The sequence below is a fragment of the Pteronotus mesoamericanus genome, unplaced genomic scaffold (assembly GCF_021234165.1).
Source record: "Pteronotus mesoamericanus isolate MK-2021 breed Mesoamerican mustached bat unplaced genomic scaffold, CSHL_Meso_final contig_164, whole genome shotgun sequence".
NCBI classification, from domain to species: domain Eukaryota; kingdom Metazoa; phylum Chordata; class Mammalia; order Chiroptera; family Mormoopidae; genus Pteronotus; species Pteronotus mesoamericanus.
The window spans coordinates 21,918,283-21,939,054 of NW_026555065.1; the positions used below are offsets into that span (position 1 = coordinate 21,918,283).

Sequence of the window (20,772 nt, forward strand, 5' to 3'; positions counted from 1 at the left end):
TGGCTGGAACTACGAGGCCCAGAATTCTCGCGCGCATGCGCGCAGCTATTGTGATGCTCCTTTCTCGGTAACTAGGCCTCTCAGGCAAACCTGAAGATAGCGGCAATTCTCCGGTAGGGGGCGGAGACGCTCTCTGCCTGACTCTCCGCCCCCTTCATGATAGGCAATGGGACCAACCAACCGACGTGGCAGGCTTGTGCCGCAGTCTCCAATCAGCACCCGTGGTGGAGAGGTGGGCGTGCGCACTGGCAGGGCTAGTGGTGTAGGTTGTGCTGGGTTGCGAAGGGGGAGAGTAACGTCGGGTCGGGTCAGCAGGCGCTGCAGTAGTCGCCGCAGCGGCGATGGGAGCGGTGGGGACGAGGCGGCGGCGGCGGCGGCAGAAGGAGAAGCAGGGGCTGGCGCAAGAGCAGCGGCGGGGGGTGGCCAGCAGCAGCCGTACCAGCAGCAGCCGTCGCCGCCGCCGCCAGTAAACGCGGACGGTACCCGAGGGGACTACCCGGCCGGCCGGCCTCGAAGCCGCGCTCGGGTCCCGCCGCAGTCGGCGGCGGGGGATGGGCAGGCGGCGGCGGTCCCTCCTGCGGAGGGTTGACCCCTGTTGGTCCCGATCCTGAGCTGGTGCCAGCCCTCCGCCCGAAATCCCTGCGTCCGCCACGGCCCAGGTAGGACACACCCCCCCGAACCCCCGGGGCGCGGCCGGTGGAGCCCAGGGCCCCGCCCTCCTCCAGTTCTGACCCCCTCCTCTGGCCGACCCCCTAGACTAGCCGACCCCCTCCTTTGGCATACTCCCTCGCCGAGGGACCGACCCTGGTGGAGAGGGAAAGGGGACGGGAGGCTTCTCGGTCGCTGCCCACGCCCCGGGCATGTGCCAGATTCAGTCAGTCCACCTTGGAGACCGTCTGCTTCTCTCCGGTGTCCCCGAAGGCTTGCGCCCCGTTTCCCCAGAGGCTTTGGTATCATTGAACTTGGAGGGCCATGAAGCTTCGTTCTGTTCTCTCTCTGTGGGTGACCCACATATCACTTGTCTTCTTGCTGCTTCTGGTACAAGGACTGAATACAGGCTTCTCAAGCACTACTAAGCGCTTATTTCCTACCCCGCCTCCCCAAATGTAAGAACAGGGGGCATGGATCTATAAAATATTGGCTGTGTAGTAACGACTTTGTAGTAAGGCCCTGACTTTGTTACTTAGGGTGCGAAGTAATGACCTGAGGGGTTTGCTCGTCATTTGCTTTGACTAAGATGATGTAGACACCTTGGGTTGCTGTGGGAGGGACACCACGCATATCGGACAAGTAAATAATCCATTGGGATGCCAAGATACAGTATCCCACAGTGAAGTTAATTTTGTTCTAGTCGTGGCTGCATTAGAGGTAAAAATGACATTGAGTTGTACTTTGCTTTGAATTGAAGTTGATAGGTGGCAGCAGTCCCGGTGTTAACTCCTTTCATCGTCAGCTTTAGAAATTGTTCTTTCATTGAACATTAAAAGAGCACAGTTTTATTGTAATCTGTGTATTATGTAAAAATGTTTTGGTATTAAATAGAAATTGAGTTTTTGTATACATGTGCGAGGATCGCATTATTATGAATGGGCACATCTACACACACATACACACGGAGGTTTCTACTCTGTGTTTTGTTACAGTGTTTGGTTCTGAGCCATTAATAACAGTTGCATTGGTTTCTAAAACACTGATTTGCCAGGAGAGTCCACAAAAATGTGTTTGCTGTTTTCTTTTGGCTAAATGGAATGGAATAACGTTCATTTGATGGAGGGAAAATGGGAAATTTAAAGTATTGAGGGGACTGAATGCTATGTATTTTTTTAATAAAGAAGCAGTAATGATGACAAATATTACTTGATATAACTAATCTTGAATTCATCTTAACTCTAAAAATTTTTCAAATATTAAGTGCATGTACTTGAATGGCATCTTGTGAGCTATTCAAATAGACAACATACTGAAAGGAATAATTTCTCCTAATTTAGAAGCTTATGTTTTCCTGTATGGTACATTTTTATCAAGGCACTGCAAGGGATGTTTGGAGTATGGCTATAAATGAAAGTTTCTGTAACATTTTTCCTCTTTGATAGAATGTTAGGAAACACCTTTTCTTTTTTCAGGAAAGGAGAAGGAAACTGAAGTCCCTAGCTATATTAATTTATAATATCAAATTGAAACAAATTTGATCTTCAGTAGGGAGCTAAGAATAATATCTCTTGCTCACTTGTACAATGGTTAATAAATAATTTAGTGAATTCTTTATTATATTAGATGACGTAAGACTTTTGTGTCTTTTCACTTTTTTAAAAATACTGATAAATTTATGTCTCAGGAAGTTTTCACAAGATTATACTCATTTGTGTTAGCAAATTGAACTTAATTATATAGGGTTTCTAATATCTTTAAATGTAGTGTTAGAAGTGAAGTTGGTCTAATCTAGACAGCTTTTGAGGATATTTGACATCAAAAAATGCCCTAAAATGTGACAATTATCGATAGGATGTTGACTTTTCAATGTAGATGAATATTACAGAGCCAAGTTCCCCTGATCATGGAATTTAAATTTAACTTTGGTGGTGGGTGGAGGAGGGACAGGCGATTCTTTTTGTTTTATAACTTTAAAAAGTAATGTATAGACATGACTACTTTATTACAGCTCTTGGGAAACTTTGAGCTGGAACCACGCCACTAAGACACTTTCAGGTTCTTACTCTTCAGAAACTTTGAGATGATAAGTGTTGCCTAAAGAAAATATATAAAAAAAGAAAAATGTTTCCTGACCATTATTGAATTAGTGGGGGCTGAATTGATTAGCAAAATAAAACGGCCATTGAGAGTTAATGGGGAATATAGCTTACTTCTTTCCCCACCTAAAAAAAATCTATGGCCCTGGCTGGTGTAGCTCAGTGAATTGAGCACCCGCCTACAAACCGAAATGTGGCTTGTTTGATTCCCAGTTCAGGGCACATACCCAGGTTGCGGGTCAGGTCCCTAGTAGGGGGTGTGTGAGAGGCAACTGATTGATGTCTCTCACATATGAGGTTTTTCTCCTTCTCTTTCTGCCTCCCTTCTGCTCTCTCTAAAAGTAAATAAATAAAATCTTTTAAAAAAAGCTTCTATAGAAAAATTGTTTTATAGATATGTGGCAAACTACAATTTGAGTGCATGTTACTCAAAATTTCTGTAGTCATGCATTCCTTTTTTTTTGCTGTTTTTGAGCTATATTTTTGAAAACCATTTCTTAAAAAGATTTATATATATATTTATTTTTAGAGAGGGGGAAGGGAGGGAGAAAGAAAGAGAAAGAAACATCAATGTTTTGTTGCCTCTCCTGTGCCCCCTGCTGGGGACCTGGCCTGCAACCCAGGCATGTGGCCCTGACTGGGAATCGAACCAGCGACCTTTTGCTTCTCAGGCTGGCACTCACTCCACTGAGCCACACCAACCAGGGCTTGAGCTATATTTTGACTCAAAATATATCTGGAGTTATGTCAGTTTATTTGATTAGTAATATTGCAGGGTATCTTCAATATAGATTTTTAAATTAAACATATTGATACTGTTTTACTTCCTTATTGTCTTCTGTCATTATCTAGTATATTGTAAACAATGGTGATGGCAGTGGTAGATTTTTTTCCCTCCGGCTTCAGTGGATAGAATCCTTGTGTTGTAAATACTTTTGTGTTTTAAATACACAGTTCTTTCAAGTTAAGCATCATACTTCTATATTTGATGAAAGAGCCTTTAAGTCTGTATGAAAAGTTGAGTTTTTTAGAGATAAATTTTGAGCATAAAACACAACACATATTGATATCTGGTGATCCTTGATTGTAGGTTTAAAATACAAATTGAAATTATATTTTTTCCATTAATGTGAATATCAATTTTGCTGGAAAATTTCATCTTTTAAATAGGTTGTTTTTAAGCATTCTTTTTGGTTTATTTTCATTTATATTATTTGATGAACTTTTGTGAACATTTTGGATTTTTTTCTGTGACTTTTTTTAACCTTTGTATGTAAGATCCTTCATGTTTTTTGGATGTTGGTAGTTGCTTTTTACTGTTTGAAGAAATTTGCTTTTATTTTAATTAGAGTCAAGCTTTTCAGTATAAAAAATTGTGTTCTTTGACAAGAATCTGGGGTGTTGTGGCTGTCTTCTGAAAAATGGGAGATAGTAGTAAAACTTCTTGGCTCCCCTTGGTAAGCTGCCAAGATTTAAACTAACTTTAAGAATTAGTATTTTTTTTAACAGAGAATTTGCATATTTATTGAAAATAAGAATCAGTATTTTTAATGTTTGAATTAGAAAATTTTTTGCCATTTTATCTGTTTTTACAAAATACTTTTCTCATTTTCATATTTGTATTTTTTTCTTTCTGCAGTGTCAGGTAATTGCCTTTTTAAAAAAAATGATTTTGTGTTGTTTTCCTTATCTTGTTATTAGCCCTATAATCATCTGAATACTGTATTTTGTTAATATTTGTATGACATTGTTTTCCACATGTGTTGTATATTATGGATTAAGCTTGGAAAGCTCCCTCTTTTATTTTATTTTCCCTTCATTAATCCACTAAGTGCCTTAATTTCTAAAATATCTCAAAAATAATTTTTTTTTTAAATCTTTACTCAAGGACATTTTAAAATTGCTTTTGAAGGGAGAGAGAGAGAAACATCAATGCAAGAGAGAAGCACCAATGGGTTGCCTCCTATTTGCTCCTAGAACTTGGGTAGAACCTGCAATGTAGACATGTGTCCTGACCTGGAATCAAACCAACAACCTTTCGGTTATGGGAAGACACTCCAACCATCTGAGTGAGCTACATGCGCCAGGGCTCAAAAATGGTTTTCTTAACATTTTTCAATAACATATAAAGCAGAGATGAGGGGGAATAAAATTGGAAAAAATGAGTAACTAAAGAGAAAAATATGAACCTTACCTCCCATGAAATTTGATTTGAAAAAATCATCTGGAAGCTAAATCACATGGTAGCTATAAGTAGATTAGAAATTTGTTTCTGCTCTTTGTCTAACATTTGAAAAATTCAAGAGGTCCAAGACAAAAGTCAGCTGTCTTTTAATTTCTTTAATTCTGTAAGTGAAAGTATCACTGTTTAATCAGTAATATAAGCTCAAAAATTTCATTTATTTCTTAATTTTTTGGTTCTCTACCCTTGTTTCTACAAACAAGAAATCTCTCCTTTTCATTTCCACTGCTACCACCTTAACTTAGCCTCTCTGAACTGGATTATATCGCTTTAGAACCATTGCAATAGACTCATCCATTTATTATTAATATTTATTAAGCATCTGCCATGTTACTGTGCCAGGGGTTAGAAATTCAGCAGTGAGCAAGACAGAAATGATCTCACTTTTGCAGCTTGTAAGACAGTGGGGGCAGACAGTTGTACAACAAGGAATTACAAGTGTTCCAAGTATTATGAAAACAAAATGCAGACTACCACATGAACATGTTAACAGATAGACCTAACAGTCTGGGAGGTGGGTTCGGGGAAGTAGTCTTCTGTTTTATCAACCACAAAAATAGTATTTTTTAAGTTTATTCTACATATTCTACCAGATTCAGAGGTTAGTGGATATATTATAGCTATAAGTAGTTAAATAATTAAAAATAATTGTTTTTAAATTAAAAAATGTAATAAAAAATATGTTCACACACTCCTGAAACAGCTTTAGACAGATCCTTTTAGAATGCCAGAGCACTTTGAAAACTTTTGTCCTAAGCAGTCCACATCTCTCTCCAACATGTGGACTCTACTTTGGGTTCTCCCAGGCCTCATTGCTTGAGTACTGTCACAATTCCTGTTATGTTCCACACTCCCTGTTTGAACCTCAGAAGTCAGGATTAGGCATTACCAATAAGAGGGCATGTATGGTTACAAGAAAGGTCTTCCATGTGTGAAGTTAGAGTCTCTCTGTAGCTCAAATTCAGCATTATATAGGTGAGTTATTAAATGTAGAAGTAATTAGGATATAATTTGAATACCTTTGTAAGTTTAAAAATCATAAATACATTTGTGAATCAGAAAAAATATATCCCCTATACGTTGGCATATACTTTTTGGTATAGAAAATGAAGTTAGTGTAGCCATTAACCTCTTAAATTAATGTTTACTAGACAAATGAATATGAACTGTTTATTATGCATCAAGATGAGATTTGAATTTATTCTACTCTCTACTATAACATATCATAGGACCTTATAAGTTAATTTTTCTTTGCCTCATTTGTGTTATTTTTTTAAAGAGGGGAAATTAATGTACTTTCAATCCAGTTACAATGACTATCATTACAGAGAAGGTTCTGTATTGATTTTTTTTTTCTTTGTCTTAGTGGGAGGATCATAGATACATGCTTTGTTTGGTTAATCTGGCTACAGTAGATTTTACTGAAGGAAGGATTTTATTTATTTAGTATTTTCCTTACAATCTGGCCATGTAAATTACCCTGTCCTTTCTATAAGAGAAGAATTTGTTTATGTGTTGTTAGTATGGTAGCCAGGCAAAGGAGAACTAGGCTGTTTACACTTTTTTCTCTTGCCAGTAATTGTAACCATGCTGACTTGTAAAGTTTCTCTGTAATAACTGTTTTACTTTCTTGAATATATTTATTGACTCCAGAGATACTGTATGCTGCTAGAAGTATAATTTACCTCCCGTGAAAGTTTAGAAGGAATAGTTGAAGTATGAGTGGTCACTAAATTTTCTTTCTCTTTTGCTATCAGCAAAATAGAGTTATTCACAAATCTTCATCTCTATTTACTAGTTCTTTAGAGAAGCTCTTACTAAATTTACTATGGGTTAAAAGAAAAACGTAATTCCAGAGTTTTTCCTATTCTTACCCTTATTTCTGTTGTTTACATTAGTATTATTAAAATAGATATCTTTAAAAAATTAGCTGGTGTGTGCTCTTTGTACACATGTGTCTGCACCTCAGCTTGTTTTATTTTAAAGCATAATCTAAATAATTTTTTATAATGTGAAAAACGTATTATTTTGAATTTTGAGATATGTGAGATAGTCACTCTGCATCTAACTATATTTTAATCTGTTTTTGGAATGTAGGTGAGGTATACTAAATACTGTTTATTTATATAACAGATCATGGTGACTTTGAAAAGCATCTGATCTTTTACTTCAATAGTTGGGGAGTGTTCGGATAGTATTTATAATTTTCATCAAATTTGGAAAATTTAAGATATGTTTTTTTCAGCTTCTTTTTCCCCAGCATGGAATCTCTCTGGGCTCAATAAATGTTCCAAAAATTAAAATGCGTATCTGCTAGGAGTAGAGAGAAACTTTATATAAGACAGTATGATTATGATAACAGACAACAAAACAAAGGGGTAAACATGTTTCCTTCTGGGACTCCATTTTCATATCTGTATCTATCTATATCTCCTATCTATCTATCTATCTACCTATCTATCATGTATCTTCAGCTTTTTGATGTTGTCCCATAGCTCACTGACCCTCTCTTTGGTTTCTGTCTTTTTCTATGTTTTGTTTTGGATTGTCTTTTTCTATATCTTCAAGTTCAAATTCTTCTTCCCACTATAGTTAAACTAGTGTTAATCTCATCCAGTATGTTTTTAAAAATCTCAGATAAATACTCTTCATGTCTACAAGTTAATTTTTAAGATACCTTCCATTTCTCTCCTTATGCTTATGCTTTTCCCTTTTTCTTTCTTTCTTTCTTTTTTTACTATATTGAATACATTTATAATAGCTATTTAAAGTCCTTGTCTGACAATTCTGTTATCTGCACTATTTCTGGGTCTGTTTTTATTAAGTAATATTTCTCCTTGTTTGCAGCCCTGGTAATTTCTGTTCGGATGCTAGACATTGTGATGTTAAATTGCTGTGTGCTGAATATACTTGTTTGTTTTCCTTTAAATATTTTTGGGATTGTTCTGGGATACAGCTATTTAAAAATACTTTGATTCATTCAAGACTCTTGTTGTTTTTTTAAAAATATATATATATTTAATCCTCACCTGAGGATATGTCTATTGATTTTGAAGAGGAAGGGGCGGGGAGAGGAGAAGAGGGGAGAGAGAGAAACATTGATGTGAGAGAGAAATACTGATTGGTTGCCTTCCCTATGTGCCCTGACCAGGGACTGAACCTGTAACCTAGGTTTGTGCCCTCACCAGGAATCAAACTGGCAACTTTTTGGTGCACGGGACAGTGCTCAACCAACTGAGGTTGAGCGGGGCAAGACCCTTGATGCTTTTGAAGGTATTTTTCACTCTGGTGAGTATACAAATTACTCAGGGCCATATGTGAGCATCACAAATTTTCTGTCTGCTCCTTTCTAGTGGTCTTGATCATTTCCTCACACATGTGCACTGATAAGTACCCAGCCACAGCCTTAAGGGTAACCCTTTCTAGATATCCATAGCTCATTCTTTGTGTGGCTCTCCCTTCTCCAGTGTACTGCCCTGCCTTGGTCCCCCCAAAACGTTGAAATCTGTCTCCCAAACTCCTAATCTGTTTGGGTTCCCCATTCCTGTTCTGTGGCTTGGAAACTCTCTAGGCAGCGAGGCAGGGGCAATTGTAAGGCTCAGCTCATTTATTTCCCTTCCCTATGGATCCCTGTTTTGCATTGCCTGTTGTCTCATGTGTAAAATCCATTGTTTGTTTCATGTATTTTGTCTGTCTTTCTAGTTGTTTGCGGTAGGAGGGTAAATCTTGTCCTTATTACACTGTGGAAGCCAGAAGCTGAAATGGTCTGGTGGGTCTATTTAAGTCTCAAAGAGGAGTCATATTTCACAGTTATGGTATCATTAGAAATCTCTATATATTATCTTTATGTTCAAATATAGAGTAAAAAATATTTTCTTACCCTTTAGACACGTCATAAGCTTGTCTGATGATTAATTCTAGCACTGTTCCCATTGAGATTAAAATTGTAGGTAAAAATAAATTTTCTATTAAAAAGCAGAATCTTACATAAACTATATACAGCATTTATAAAACCATGCTGTTATCTATTTAGTGAATTATCCAGCTTCTCCCCAAATGTAGGAGAATTTTAAATTTTACTTGCTTTAGCCTGTCTAAATTATAGTAGTCCTAACTGGACTTCCTTTTCTCTTGCATTATATCCTTCCTTGTTCTGACATCCTTTAGTGGCTGCCCCTCATCTACTGAAATAGAATAAAATCCATCTAGTACCTAGCCTGATTTTTAGTCTTAACTCAGTTTATCTTTCAGGCCTATGTATTCTCTCTCCACAATCAGGACTCTTCCATTTAGACTAATCTGTGCATTCATTTACCCATACACTTGTATGTTGTGCTCATTTCTTCTTCTGTGGCTTTTCTTACCTCCTTGGTCAGTTAGCTTTTGCCTTGAAACAAACCATTCCAAAGTTCAGAGGCTAGAACAATAATCATTTATTAACTATTCCATCTGTTGGCAGTTTGGGCTCAGCAGAATGGCAATCTTGTCTGGGTTCACTTAAGTGAGGCAGCTTGGATTTCTTCACAATTTGGGTTCCAAAACCAGCAAAAGAGGGCAAGTTTCCAGCGCTTAAGTGCTTTGCAAGCTTCTGGGTCATGTTTGCTTATGTCTCATTGGTCAAAGCAAGTCACAGGGCTTGGATAGAGAAAGAAACTATATCTCTTCATGGGAGTTGCAGCAAGATTATATTGTAAAGGGAAGTGTATTAGGTCTGTCCAGGAGGTATCCAGCCACATAATATGAAAAAATAGAGACATTTATTAAAGAAAATGCAAGATGAAAGAAACATTGTACGTAGGACAATGATGCTTCGATCTCCTTCAAAGTAGACATCTTGGGACCTCAGGCATTTCTTCCAATCACTATCAGCTGCCCCATGGTATTTTTCTGAATCTCATTGACAGTCTGAAACCTCTTCCTGTTCAAAGGTGATTTTAGTTTTGGGAAAAGCCATAAGTTGCAGGTGCTAAATCTGGGCTGTAGGGGGTCCAAGTCACCTGGGTGATCTGATGTTTCACCAAAAAACTCTGCATGAGAGGTGATGCATATCTAGGCACATTGTCATGATGATGCTGCCCATCACCAGTTGCCCATAGCTGTGGTATTCTGAATCACTGGAATAGTTTCATTTGAGGAATGTTCTCAAAATTTGATGCAGATTCACTGCTCTACTTGCTCAGTCATTTTGAATGCAGTGGCCACACAGTACACACGCTCATTCAAGGGCATCTACCACCCCCACTGACTAGTACAATGAAGCCTTCACTGTTCACGCATGTGCATTCCAGCCCACTCTCCTTGGCTGCCAGGTTACATTGATGCCACACAAACTGTTCTTGTTACATTAACAATGGCTGGACTATTTCCAGACAGACCTTGTATAAAGAAATGGAAGGAATTGTGGCTATTTTGCAATCTACCAAACCACTATAAATTGTATCCACCTCCTCTCAGAAACTTTGTATGATCACCCTGTCCCAGGCGTTATACTTCTTTCTACTCTTTAATATATGTATAACATTTATTGAATGACCATATGATGAATTTTCAAACTGACTCTCAATTATTTGCTTGAGGACTACTTAATTTCAATCAATCACGTAGGAGATGAAAGACATCTCATTCTTTCTTACATTCATTAAAAATTTATTGGAAGTTGTTCTGTGATAAGTATTATGCTAATACTAAGAGTACAAAGATGAGTAGAGTTCTGCTCTTGAACTGAGAAATTCATAGCCTAATAGGAAGACCTTGTAAATTCTGTATGTGATTCTAAGCCTGTTTCTTTACTCTCAATCTAGATTCCTGCTCATGCGCAATTTAGAGGTTAATTGGATATTCACCATTACATAGATGGGACAGTCTTCTGCTGTCTATCTCACTGCCAGGGGGTTGTTGCCTAATCTATTTTGTGTCTGGCTTTCTCTGCCTCTGGTTTATATGATTATATTACTTGTTAATGTTCTTTGTATAAGACATATTAATTATAGAGTACATAAAACATCTTTAAAGAATAATTATAAAGCCAAATGGTGAAGAAATTGAACATTACCAGTGTTTTAGAAACCCCTTCCTGATAGCATCACCCTTCTTTACTGCCCAAAAATTCATTCTTGTGATTTTTGTGAAAAGTCATGTTCTTCCTTTTTTTTTTAATAGACTTACTACCTATGTTTGTATCCCTATTTAACATAGTTTAGTTTTACTCATTTTTGAACTTTATATAAAAGGACTTGTATATATACTTTTGTTTTGCTTGGTTTTGTTTTCAGTGGCCTTTTTGAGAGTCATTCATGTGTAGCAGTAGTTTCTTCATTTTCAATTTAGTATATTTTTTGTGGTAAGTAGGATAATGGTCCCCCAAAGATACTCATGTCTTACTGCCTGAAGCCTGTGAATAGAGTAAGTTACCTTGTACAACAGAAGGGACTCTGTAGATGTGATTAAGTTAAGGCTCTTGGGATGAGAAGATTATCTTTGATTATCTGGGGGAGTTTCATGTAATTACAAGGAGACTTATAAGAGGTAGGCATATATATTTTGTCAGAGAAAAATAAATTGTGATGATGGAAGGAAGCAGAGTTCAGAGAGAGATATTTGAAGATGCTACATTACTACCTTTGAAGATGGAGGATGGAGCCATGAGCTACAGAACGCAGGCAGCTTTTAGAAAATGGAAAAGGCAAGGAAAGGTATTCTCCCATAGAGTCTCCAGAAAGAAGCATAGCCTTGCTGACACCTTGATTTTAGCCCTAGGGAAGCCTGGACTTCTGATATCCAGAACTGTAAGATTATAAATTTGTGTTGTTTTGTCACTGAATTTATGGTAATTTGTATGTCAGCAGTAGAGATCTAATACTTTTTTTTTAACTGTATGAATACACTACAATTTATCCATTCTTCTCTTGCTGGACATTTTGGTTGTTCCGGTTTTGGGCATTTATGGACAGTATAGCTACGAATATGCTTGAATATGTTTTCTGGCATGCAAGAGAGAAGAGTGTTTGTTGGATAAATACCTAGGGAAAGAGTTACTACGTCACAGGGTGAGCATATTTGCAGCTTTACTTTATAATACAGAACTGTTTTCCAAAGTACGTTCCTACTAGCAGTGTATAAGAGTATAATTTTTTTTATTTTTAAAGAATTTCTTTGATATTCACTATGATAATACTTCCTTCCTTTAGGTAGATGGGTACTCAAAATTTGCTTCAAGTCAAAACACATTTGGGATCTAATTTATACTTATTCCAATCTAGAAATAGTAGGTGACATTGGATTATTTTTATTCCTTTTTTGATCAGGTAATTTTCTATTAACTTTAAGATCAAAATGCTGTCATTTAATTTGTAATCTCAGTTGTAATTTTTTTCTTGCTGACAGAAACATTTTTATATGAATTTGATAAGTAGTAGTTGTATAATAGGTTTAAATGCTAATATTCTTTTAACATTCAAGCAGTGCAGGGACCATTTTAGACAGTATTATGTCTGTAAATGTGACTATTTTCCTTTCTATTGGTTAAGAAGCATGCAAAATTATGAACCACTATTTATTGAGCACAGTGTGCCAGCACTGTGATAAATAAATACTTTACAAATATCATATACTAGTATTATCACTTTTAATCTTTAAATGTCCACTGTTATCCCTTTTTTATAGATAAGGAACTTGAAGCAGAGAGACATTAATTAATGGGCCCTAGGTTATACAGCCGGGATTTGAATCTAGGTAGTGAGGTCTTAATCTCTATTTCAAAGGGGGAGGAGGGAGCATGGAGCAGGGGTGGTCTCTGAAGTTAGAAAACAGTAAACACACTGCAGTGTTATGTTATTTTCTCAGATAATACTCGTACAGATATTTCTCTTCATTTAGTTTGGTCTGGTTTATGTTTTTGGAATACTTATACAATTTTTCTTTTTCATTTGCCTTTTGTGCCTCTTATTTTTATCTTCATTCTGTTTATTTCTCATTTTCCATTCATCTTTTTGTTGCATTTGTGCATGTGTATAAAATATGACTTTTAAATTACATGCAGTTTGATGTTTCATTTTCAGTTGATTAATTTACTTCAACTATCTATTGATAAAATGTAAAGTGTATAATTTTTATTTTGACAGAGAATATAATGATTATGATACGGTCTTCATCTTGATGGAGTTTGTAATCTAGGGGATTGTCAGTGCTTGCTTATTAACTTGCCAACTATTTTCTTCTCAATCTTTTTCTACCTAGCAAATGTTTCAAGTGATTTTCACCACATGTTATTTTACAAATTAAATCTCCATTTAGTACGTTCTCTCTGTATTTTGATCTTCATTGGGTCTGTTTTGGCAACACCTCCAGATTTGGCATCATTGTCTGAATTTATCAGCATGCTCTTTATTCCTTCTTTTAGGTCATTGAGGATATTGCCAAGGAAGAATTTATTTAATTGTTCTCTTTTAGTATCTAGATAATTATACCAAGATTGATTAATTTTGTTACTAGCATTACCGAAAAAATGAGTCCCAAGTAATTATTTGACAGCATTGGTGCTACAGCCAATTACATTAATTTTTCAGATGTAATTCGTGATGTGGAATCAAAAAGAACACGTGCTCTAGGTACAACTTTGAGATATGGTTGCCTATACAAACAAAGCCTATTGTATTGCAATAGTTATCTATGGCTGCATAACAAAATACCCAAAACTTGTGTTTTAAAACATCATTTATTGATTTCTCAGTGTCTGGGTCAGGATTTTGGGTGTGACTCACGAGGTAGTCTGTTTCAGGGTCAGTCAGTCACAGGCGTAGGTCAAGGTAGGCTGTAGTCAGCACAAGGCCCAACTGGAGAAAGGATCCATTTCCAAGCTCACTCTTTGTGGGCGGTTGGAGTTGAGGGCCTTGATTCCCTGCTAGATGCTGATACAATACCTATTAAAAGTGGAATCAGTACTGCTAGCAAAAGCTGCCTTCAGTTCCTTGCCATGTGGGCCTTTCCTCGGCAGCTCCCTTATCAGTGCAAGCAAGTAGGAAGAGCCAAAGGGAATGCCCATAAGGTAGATGCCACAGGCTTCTGTAATACCTCTGGGAGGTGACATCCTGTGACTTGTGCTGTATTCTATTCATTACAGACAAGTCACTGGATCCACGCACACTCAAGGGGAGAGGATCAATAGCACAAGATGGTGTTCATTGAGAGCCATTTTAGAAGCAATCTAGCATACCTTGGTAGCTTAAAGGATTCTGGGCTTTTCCCCTAGGGTTCATTTCCAAATTGGAAAAGGTGCATTCTTAAATTGACTTCAGTGTTCTGAAGGATTCTATGTAAGATAACATTTTGTTCCATGATCTTTTCATTGATAATTTAAAATGAGATAGATCTTGGAGCCTGTGAAAGTCTGCTGGGAACAGGACTTGTATAACGACAAATAACGTATGTTTCGAAGGCTGTGGTCCAAGGCCATTTTTACTGGCTATAAGCGGGATCTCCAGAACCAGAGGGAGCACACAGCTCTTCTTAAAATTGAAGATGTATATGTTTGAGATGAAACTGCATTCTATCTATTGCCAAGAGATGTGTTTGTGTGTACAAAACAAAGAAAAATGCAGCAACTCTTGGTGGCACAAAACCAGAGTAACTGGAGAAAGGTAACTCATGCTTATAGTAACAGTGGTATGGTTCATGCTAAATCCCGAAGCAGCATTCTTGCTAAGGCCGTTGGACACAGAATCTGTGTAATGCTGTACCCCTCAAGGATTTAAAATTAATGAAAAGTAAATAAAATGGATTTGTTTTCTTAATATAAATAAATACATAAATAAATAAAGTGAGATAGTGATAATTATTTGAAATTGTACTTATATCTGAGGGATACCTAGTAGTTTTATTTAAAATTTAAATTTTTTTCTTTGTTAAAAATATAACATTTACCATTTTTAAGTGTACAATTTAGTGACATTAAGTACATTCACGTTGTTGTGCAGTCATCACCATCATCCATCTCCAAAACTTCATCTTCCCATAATGAAACTCTGTACATATTAAACCCTAAGTCCCTATTAAACACTATTACCCACTCCTTGCAGCCCCTGGCAACCACTAGGCAGAAACTGCTTTCTGTCTCTAAGAATTTGACTACTCAAGGTACCTATTATAAATGGAATAATATATTTTACACTACTTGTTATGGCTGCCTCATTTCATTTAGTGTAATATCTTCAAAGTTTATTCATGTTGTAGCATGTGTAAGAATTTCCTTTCTTTTTAAGATTGGATAATATTCCATTGTATGTACTACATTTTGTTTATCCGTTCACCTGTCACTCGAGATGGACAACTTTGTATAATAAAAAAGTAATATACACTGATACAAAAATTTAAAGATTTAGTGAAGAGTTAAATACCAAATAGATAACTTCTAAATTTCACTTTGTTACCCACACTGAATTGTAATTGAACAATGGCCCTCTCTTCAGGAAATACTGTGCTGGAAATTCTGGAAACTGGTAAATTATATTTGGATGAGTTTAAAGTTAATGATCTATTTCCTAATGCTACCTTAATATGAAGTCACATTTGGTCTGTTTAAGCAGAATTAATTGTAAATTAATCTGTTCTTCCAGGCTACAAAAATGTCCCCAGCGTTTTGCTGATGTATGTAGATGTATCAGCATTAAACTACTCTTTAGAGAGTGACGAGAACTATAGAAGTGGGAATCCCTTTGTTTTTAACCTACATATACCATTAATTTTGAAGTGAATTTATTGTAGAAATCATGTTCATTTTGATAATCTGTCTCTTCAGTGGTGTGTTTAGGCCATTTATATTTATTCACTTTTTTATTGATTTTTTTAATTGATTTTTTTTAGACAAAGAGAGGGGCAGGGGAGAGAAAGAAACATTGATTCGTTGTTCCACGTATTTATTCATTAATTGGTTGATTCTTGTATGTGACCTGACTGGGGATGGAATCTGCAACCTTGGTGTATGCAGATAATATTCTAACTGACTGAGCTCCCCAGACAGGACCTTTTTAAATTGATTCAAGAGAGACAGACATACATACATCGATTTGTTGTTCCACTTATTTATTTTTTTATTGGTTGCTTCTCGTATGTGCCCTGACCAGGAATGGAACCCCCACAACCTTGGCATATCAGGATGGTGCTCTAACCAACTGAGCTACCTGGCCAGGGACTTACTCATTTTTAATTAAAGTTGACATACAACATATTAGTTTTAGGTATACAACACAGTGGCTTAACATCTATATTCCTTACAAAGTGATCACCATATGTCCAGCAACCATTTGTTACTGTACAGTTATTACAATGTTATTGCTGATAGTCCCTTTGCTGTGCATTGCATTTCAGTGACTTATTTATTTTATAACTAGAACTTTGTGCCTCTGAATACCCCTCATTGTTTTTTGCTCTACCTACTGACACCTTTTTCTCTGGCAACTCTGTTTGTTGCCTGTGTCCATGAGTCTGTTTCTGTTTTGTTTCATTTTTTTATATTTCACATATAAGTGAAATCATATATTACTTGTCTTTCTTAGTCAGACTTGTTTAACTTAGTATAATACTCTCTAGGCCCATTCATGGTGTTGTAAGTGGGAAGATTGTGTTCTTTTTATGGTTCAGTAATATTTTATATTTAGTAATATTCTACTATATATAATAATGGAATTTTTATGTACGTAAAAGAATGTTACTAGCCATAAAAAGAACACACACACACCTCACATCTTCTTTATCCATTCAGCTATCTATTGCATCTCTATCTTGGCTATTGTATATAATGCTGCAGTGAACACAGGGGTGCATATATATTTTTGAATCAGTATTTTTGTTTTCTTGGGATAAATGTCCAAAGGTGGAATCACTGGGTCATATGGTAATCCTATTTTTAATTTTTTTACGAACCTCCATACTGTTTTCCAGGGTGGCTGTACCAGTACAGCCCCACCTTCTTGGCAACACTTGTTATTTCTTGTGTTTTTAACAGTAGCCATTTGGCAGGTATGAAATAATATCTCTGTGGTTTATTTTGCATTTCTCTGAGATGTTAAGCATCTTTTCATGTGTCAGTTGGCTATCTGTATATCTTTGGAGAAATGTCTGTTCAGGTCCTCTGCCCATCTTTTAATCAAATGTTTGTTTTTTTGATGCTGAGTAGTATGAGTTCTTTGTATATTTTGGGTATTAATCCCTTGTGGGATATATCATTTGCAAATATTATATCTTCTTCCATTCAATAGGTTGCCTTTTCATTTTGTTGATGGTTTCCTTCATTGTGCAAAAGCTTTTTAGTTTGATGTAGTTCCATTGGTTTATTTTTGCTTCTTTAGTTCTTGCCAAGGAGTAGTATCCAAAAAAATATTGCTATGACTGATATTGAAGAGTTTACTGCCTATATTTTTTTGTAGGAGTTTTATGATTTCAGGTTTTACATTTACGTTTTTAATCCATTTTGAACTTATTTTTGTATATGGTGTAAGAAGGTGATCTAACTTTTACTTTTTTATTTTTTTGGCATGTATCTGTCCAGTTTCCCTGACATCATTTATTGAAAAGACTGTTTTTTTCCCATGTCTACAAATATTCTTGCTTCCTTTGTCATAGAGTAATTGGCCATATATGTGGATTAATTTCTGGGATTTCTATTCTGTTGATCTATGTTTCTGTTTTTGTGGCAGAACTATACTGTCTTGATTACTGTAGCTTTGTGTAGTGCAGTTTGAAATCGGGAAGTATAATACCTTCAACTTTGTTCTTGTTTCTCAAGATTGCTTTGGCTATTTGGGGTCTTTAATGTTCTCAAATAAATTTTAGGGTTATTTGTTCTAGTACTGTGAAAAATACCATTGGTATTTTCATAGGGACTGCATTGAATCTGTAGATTGCTTTAGGTAGAATGGACATTTTAACAAGATTAAGCTCTCCAGTCCATGAGCACCCTATATCTTTCCTTTTATTTGTGTGTTCATTTTTTTAAAATTTATGGAGTTGAGAGAAAAATATTGATTTGTTATTCTTTCCATACATGCATTGATTGGTTGATTCTTGCATGTCCTGATTGGGGATCAAACCCCCAACCTTGGCGTATTGGGACAGCACTCTAACCAACTAGGCCACCTGATGAGGGCTTCGGTGTTTTCATCAGTGTCTTTTAGTGTTCAGAGTACAGGTCTTTCTCCTCTTTGGTTAAATTTATTTCTAGGTATTCTTTTTGATACACTTTGTGAATGGGATTGTTTTCTTAATTTCTTATTCTGATAGTTCATTGTTAGTGTATAGAAACACCACAGATTTCTGTATATTACTTTTGTTTCCTACAGTTTCACTGAATTTATTAGTTCTAATAGATTTTTGTGGAGTCTTTCGGATTTTCTGTATAGAGTATTATGTCATCTGCAAATAGTGACAGGTTTACTTCTTTACTTCTAATTTGGAGGCTTTTTCTTTTTCTTGTTTGATTGCCGTGGCCAGGATTTTCAGTACTATGTTAAATAAAAGCAGTTAGGGTGGGCATTCTTGTCTTGTTCCTGATTTTAGGGGAAAGGCTGTGAGCTTTTTACTGTTGTTATGATGTTAGTTTGGATTTGCCGTATGTGGCCTTTAATATGTTGAGATATGTTTCCTTTATACCCACTTTGTTGAGAGTTTTAATTATAAATGGATGTTGAATTTTGTCAGATTTTTTTCTGCATCTATTGTGATCATATTTTTTATCATATTTTTTTCTTTCATTTTCTTTATGTGGTGTGTTGCATTGATATGCAGGTAGTGATTTATCCTTGCATTTTTGGAAAGAATCCCACTTGAATATGAGGTCAGTTCCTTTTAGTGTATTGTCGAATTTGGTTTTCTAATTATTTTGTTGAGAATTTTTGCATCTGTGTTCATCAGAGATATTGGTCTGTAACTAGTTTTGGTATCAGGGTAAAGATGATCTCATAGGATGTTTGGAAGCATTCCTTTTCCTTCAATTTTTGGAATAGTTTGAGAATGATATGTATTAATTCTTAAAATGCTCAGTAGAATTCACCTATGAAGTCGCCCAGTCCTGGGTTTTGGTTTGTTGGAGTTTTTTGATTTCTGATTTGATTTTGCTTTTAGTGATTGGTCTGTTCAGATTTTTTGTTTGTTCCTGATTCAGTCTTGGAAGATTTGTATGTTTCTAGGAATTTATCCATTTCTTCTGGGTCTTCCTGTTTGTTGGCATGGAATTGTTCACAATATTCTCTTATGATCCTTTGTATTTCTCTAGTGTCAGTTATAACTTCTCGATCATTTGTGATTTTACTTATTTGGGCCTTCTTTTTCTCAGTGGGTCTGGCTGAAGGTGTATCAGTTTTGTTTATCTTTTCAAGTTCTTAGTTTCATCTATCTTTTCTATTGTGTTTTTAGTATCTATTTAATTTATTTCCATTTTATTTTTTATTTCCTTTCTTCTCATTTTGGGCTTTTTGTTTTCCTTTCCTAGTTCCTTTAGGGGTAAGGTTAGATTATTCATTTGAGGTTTTTCTTGTTTCTTGAGGTAGACCTGTGTTGCTATTGACTTCGGTCTTATAACTGCTTTTGCTGTGTCCCATAGATTTTGGAGCATTGTGTTTACATCTTCTTTTGTCTCAAGGTATTTCCTAAATTTACTTTTTGATTTCTTCTTTCACTCATTGGCTGTTTAGTAGCATGTTGTTTAGCGTCCACATGTTCATGTTTTTTTCCAGTTTTATTTCTAGTTTCATTCTGTTTTGGTCAGAAAAAATGCTTGATATAATTTCAGTCTTCTTAAATGCATTGAAACTTGTTTTGTGGCCTACCACGAGATCTATTCTGGATAATGTTTGATGTGCACTTGAAAAGAAGTGTATTCTGCTGATTTTAGATGGAATGTTCTGTAAATATTTATTTAATCCAACTGGAATAGTATGTTGTTTAAGGCCAATGTTTCCTTGTTGATTTTATGTCTGGATGGTCTATTCATTGATTTAAGTGGGGCATTAAAGTCCCCTGATCTTATTGTGTTACTGTCACTCTTCCCATTTATGTCTTAATATTTGCTTAATGTGTTTAGGTGCTCTGTGTGGAACGCATATATGTTTACAAATGTTACATCCACTTGTTGGAATGGTCCCTTAACATTTTATGCGTCCTTTCCTTCTTTATCTTGTGTTACAGTCATTGTTTTAAAGTCTATTTTGTCTGATAAAAGTATTGCTACCCCTACTTTCTTTTCATTTCTGATTTTATGAAATATCATTTTCTATCTCTTTACTTTCAGTCTGTGTCTTTAGATCTGAAACGGGCCTCTGAAAGTAGCATATGTATATGAGTGTTGTTTTTTATTCTACCACCCTTTGTCTTTTGGTGGGAGCATTTAGGCAATTTATATTTAAAGTAATTAATTAATAGCTATGTAGTTACTGCCATTTTATTCATTATTTTTTTGGAAGTTTTTGTAGTTCTTCTCTGTTTCTTTCTTCTCTTGCTCTCCTCCCTTGTGTCCTGGTTACTTCCTTTAATGTTATCTTAGGATTCCTTTCTCATTTGTGTGTGTGTGTGTGTGTGTGTGTGTGTGTGTGTGTGTGTGTGTGTGTGTTTTATAGGTTTTTGGTTTATGGTCACCATGAGATTCACGTATAACAACTTACATTTACAGCAGTCTATTTTACATTGATGGTTGCTTAAGTTTGAACACAGTCTAAGAGGACTCCATATTTACTCATCACCCTCCCCCTCGTTTTGTTTTTGATATCATATTTTCCATCTCTTTTCTGTATGTGTGTA

The 20,772-nt window shown here is 36.1% G+C and overlaps 1 protein-coding gene across 1 annotated transcript in view; it reads left to right on the forward strand.

Moving 5' to 3' along the window:
- Positions 1 to 291: 291 nt before the first annotated feature.
- TTBK2 (tau tubulin kinase 2) overlaps positions 292 to 20,772 on the forward strand; it is a 145,450-nt gene continuing 124,969 nt past the window's right edge. Inside the window, exon 1 of the mRNA XM_054565523.1 lies at positions 292 to 659. The gene's annotated coding sequence lies outside the window, so the exon portion shown is untranslated. The remainder of the gene's footprint in view (positions 660 to 20,772) is intronic.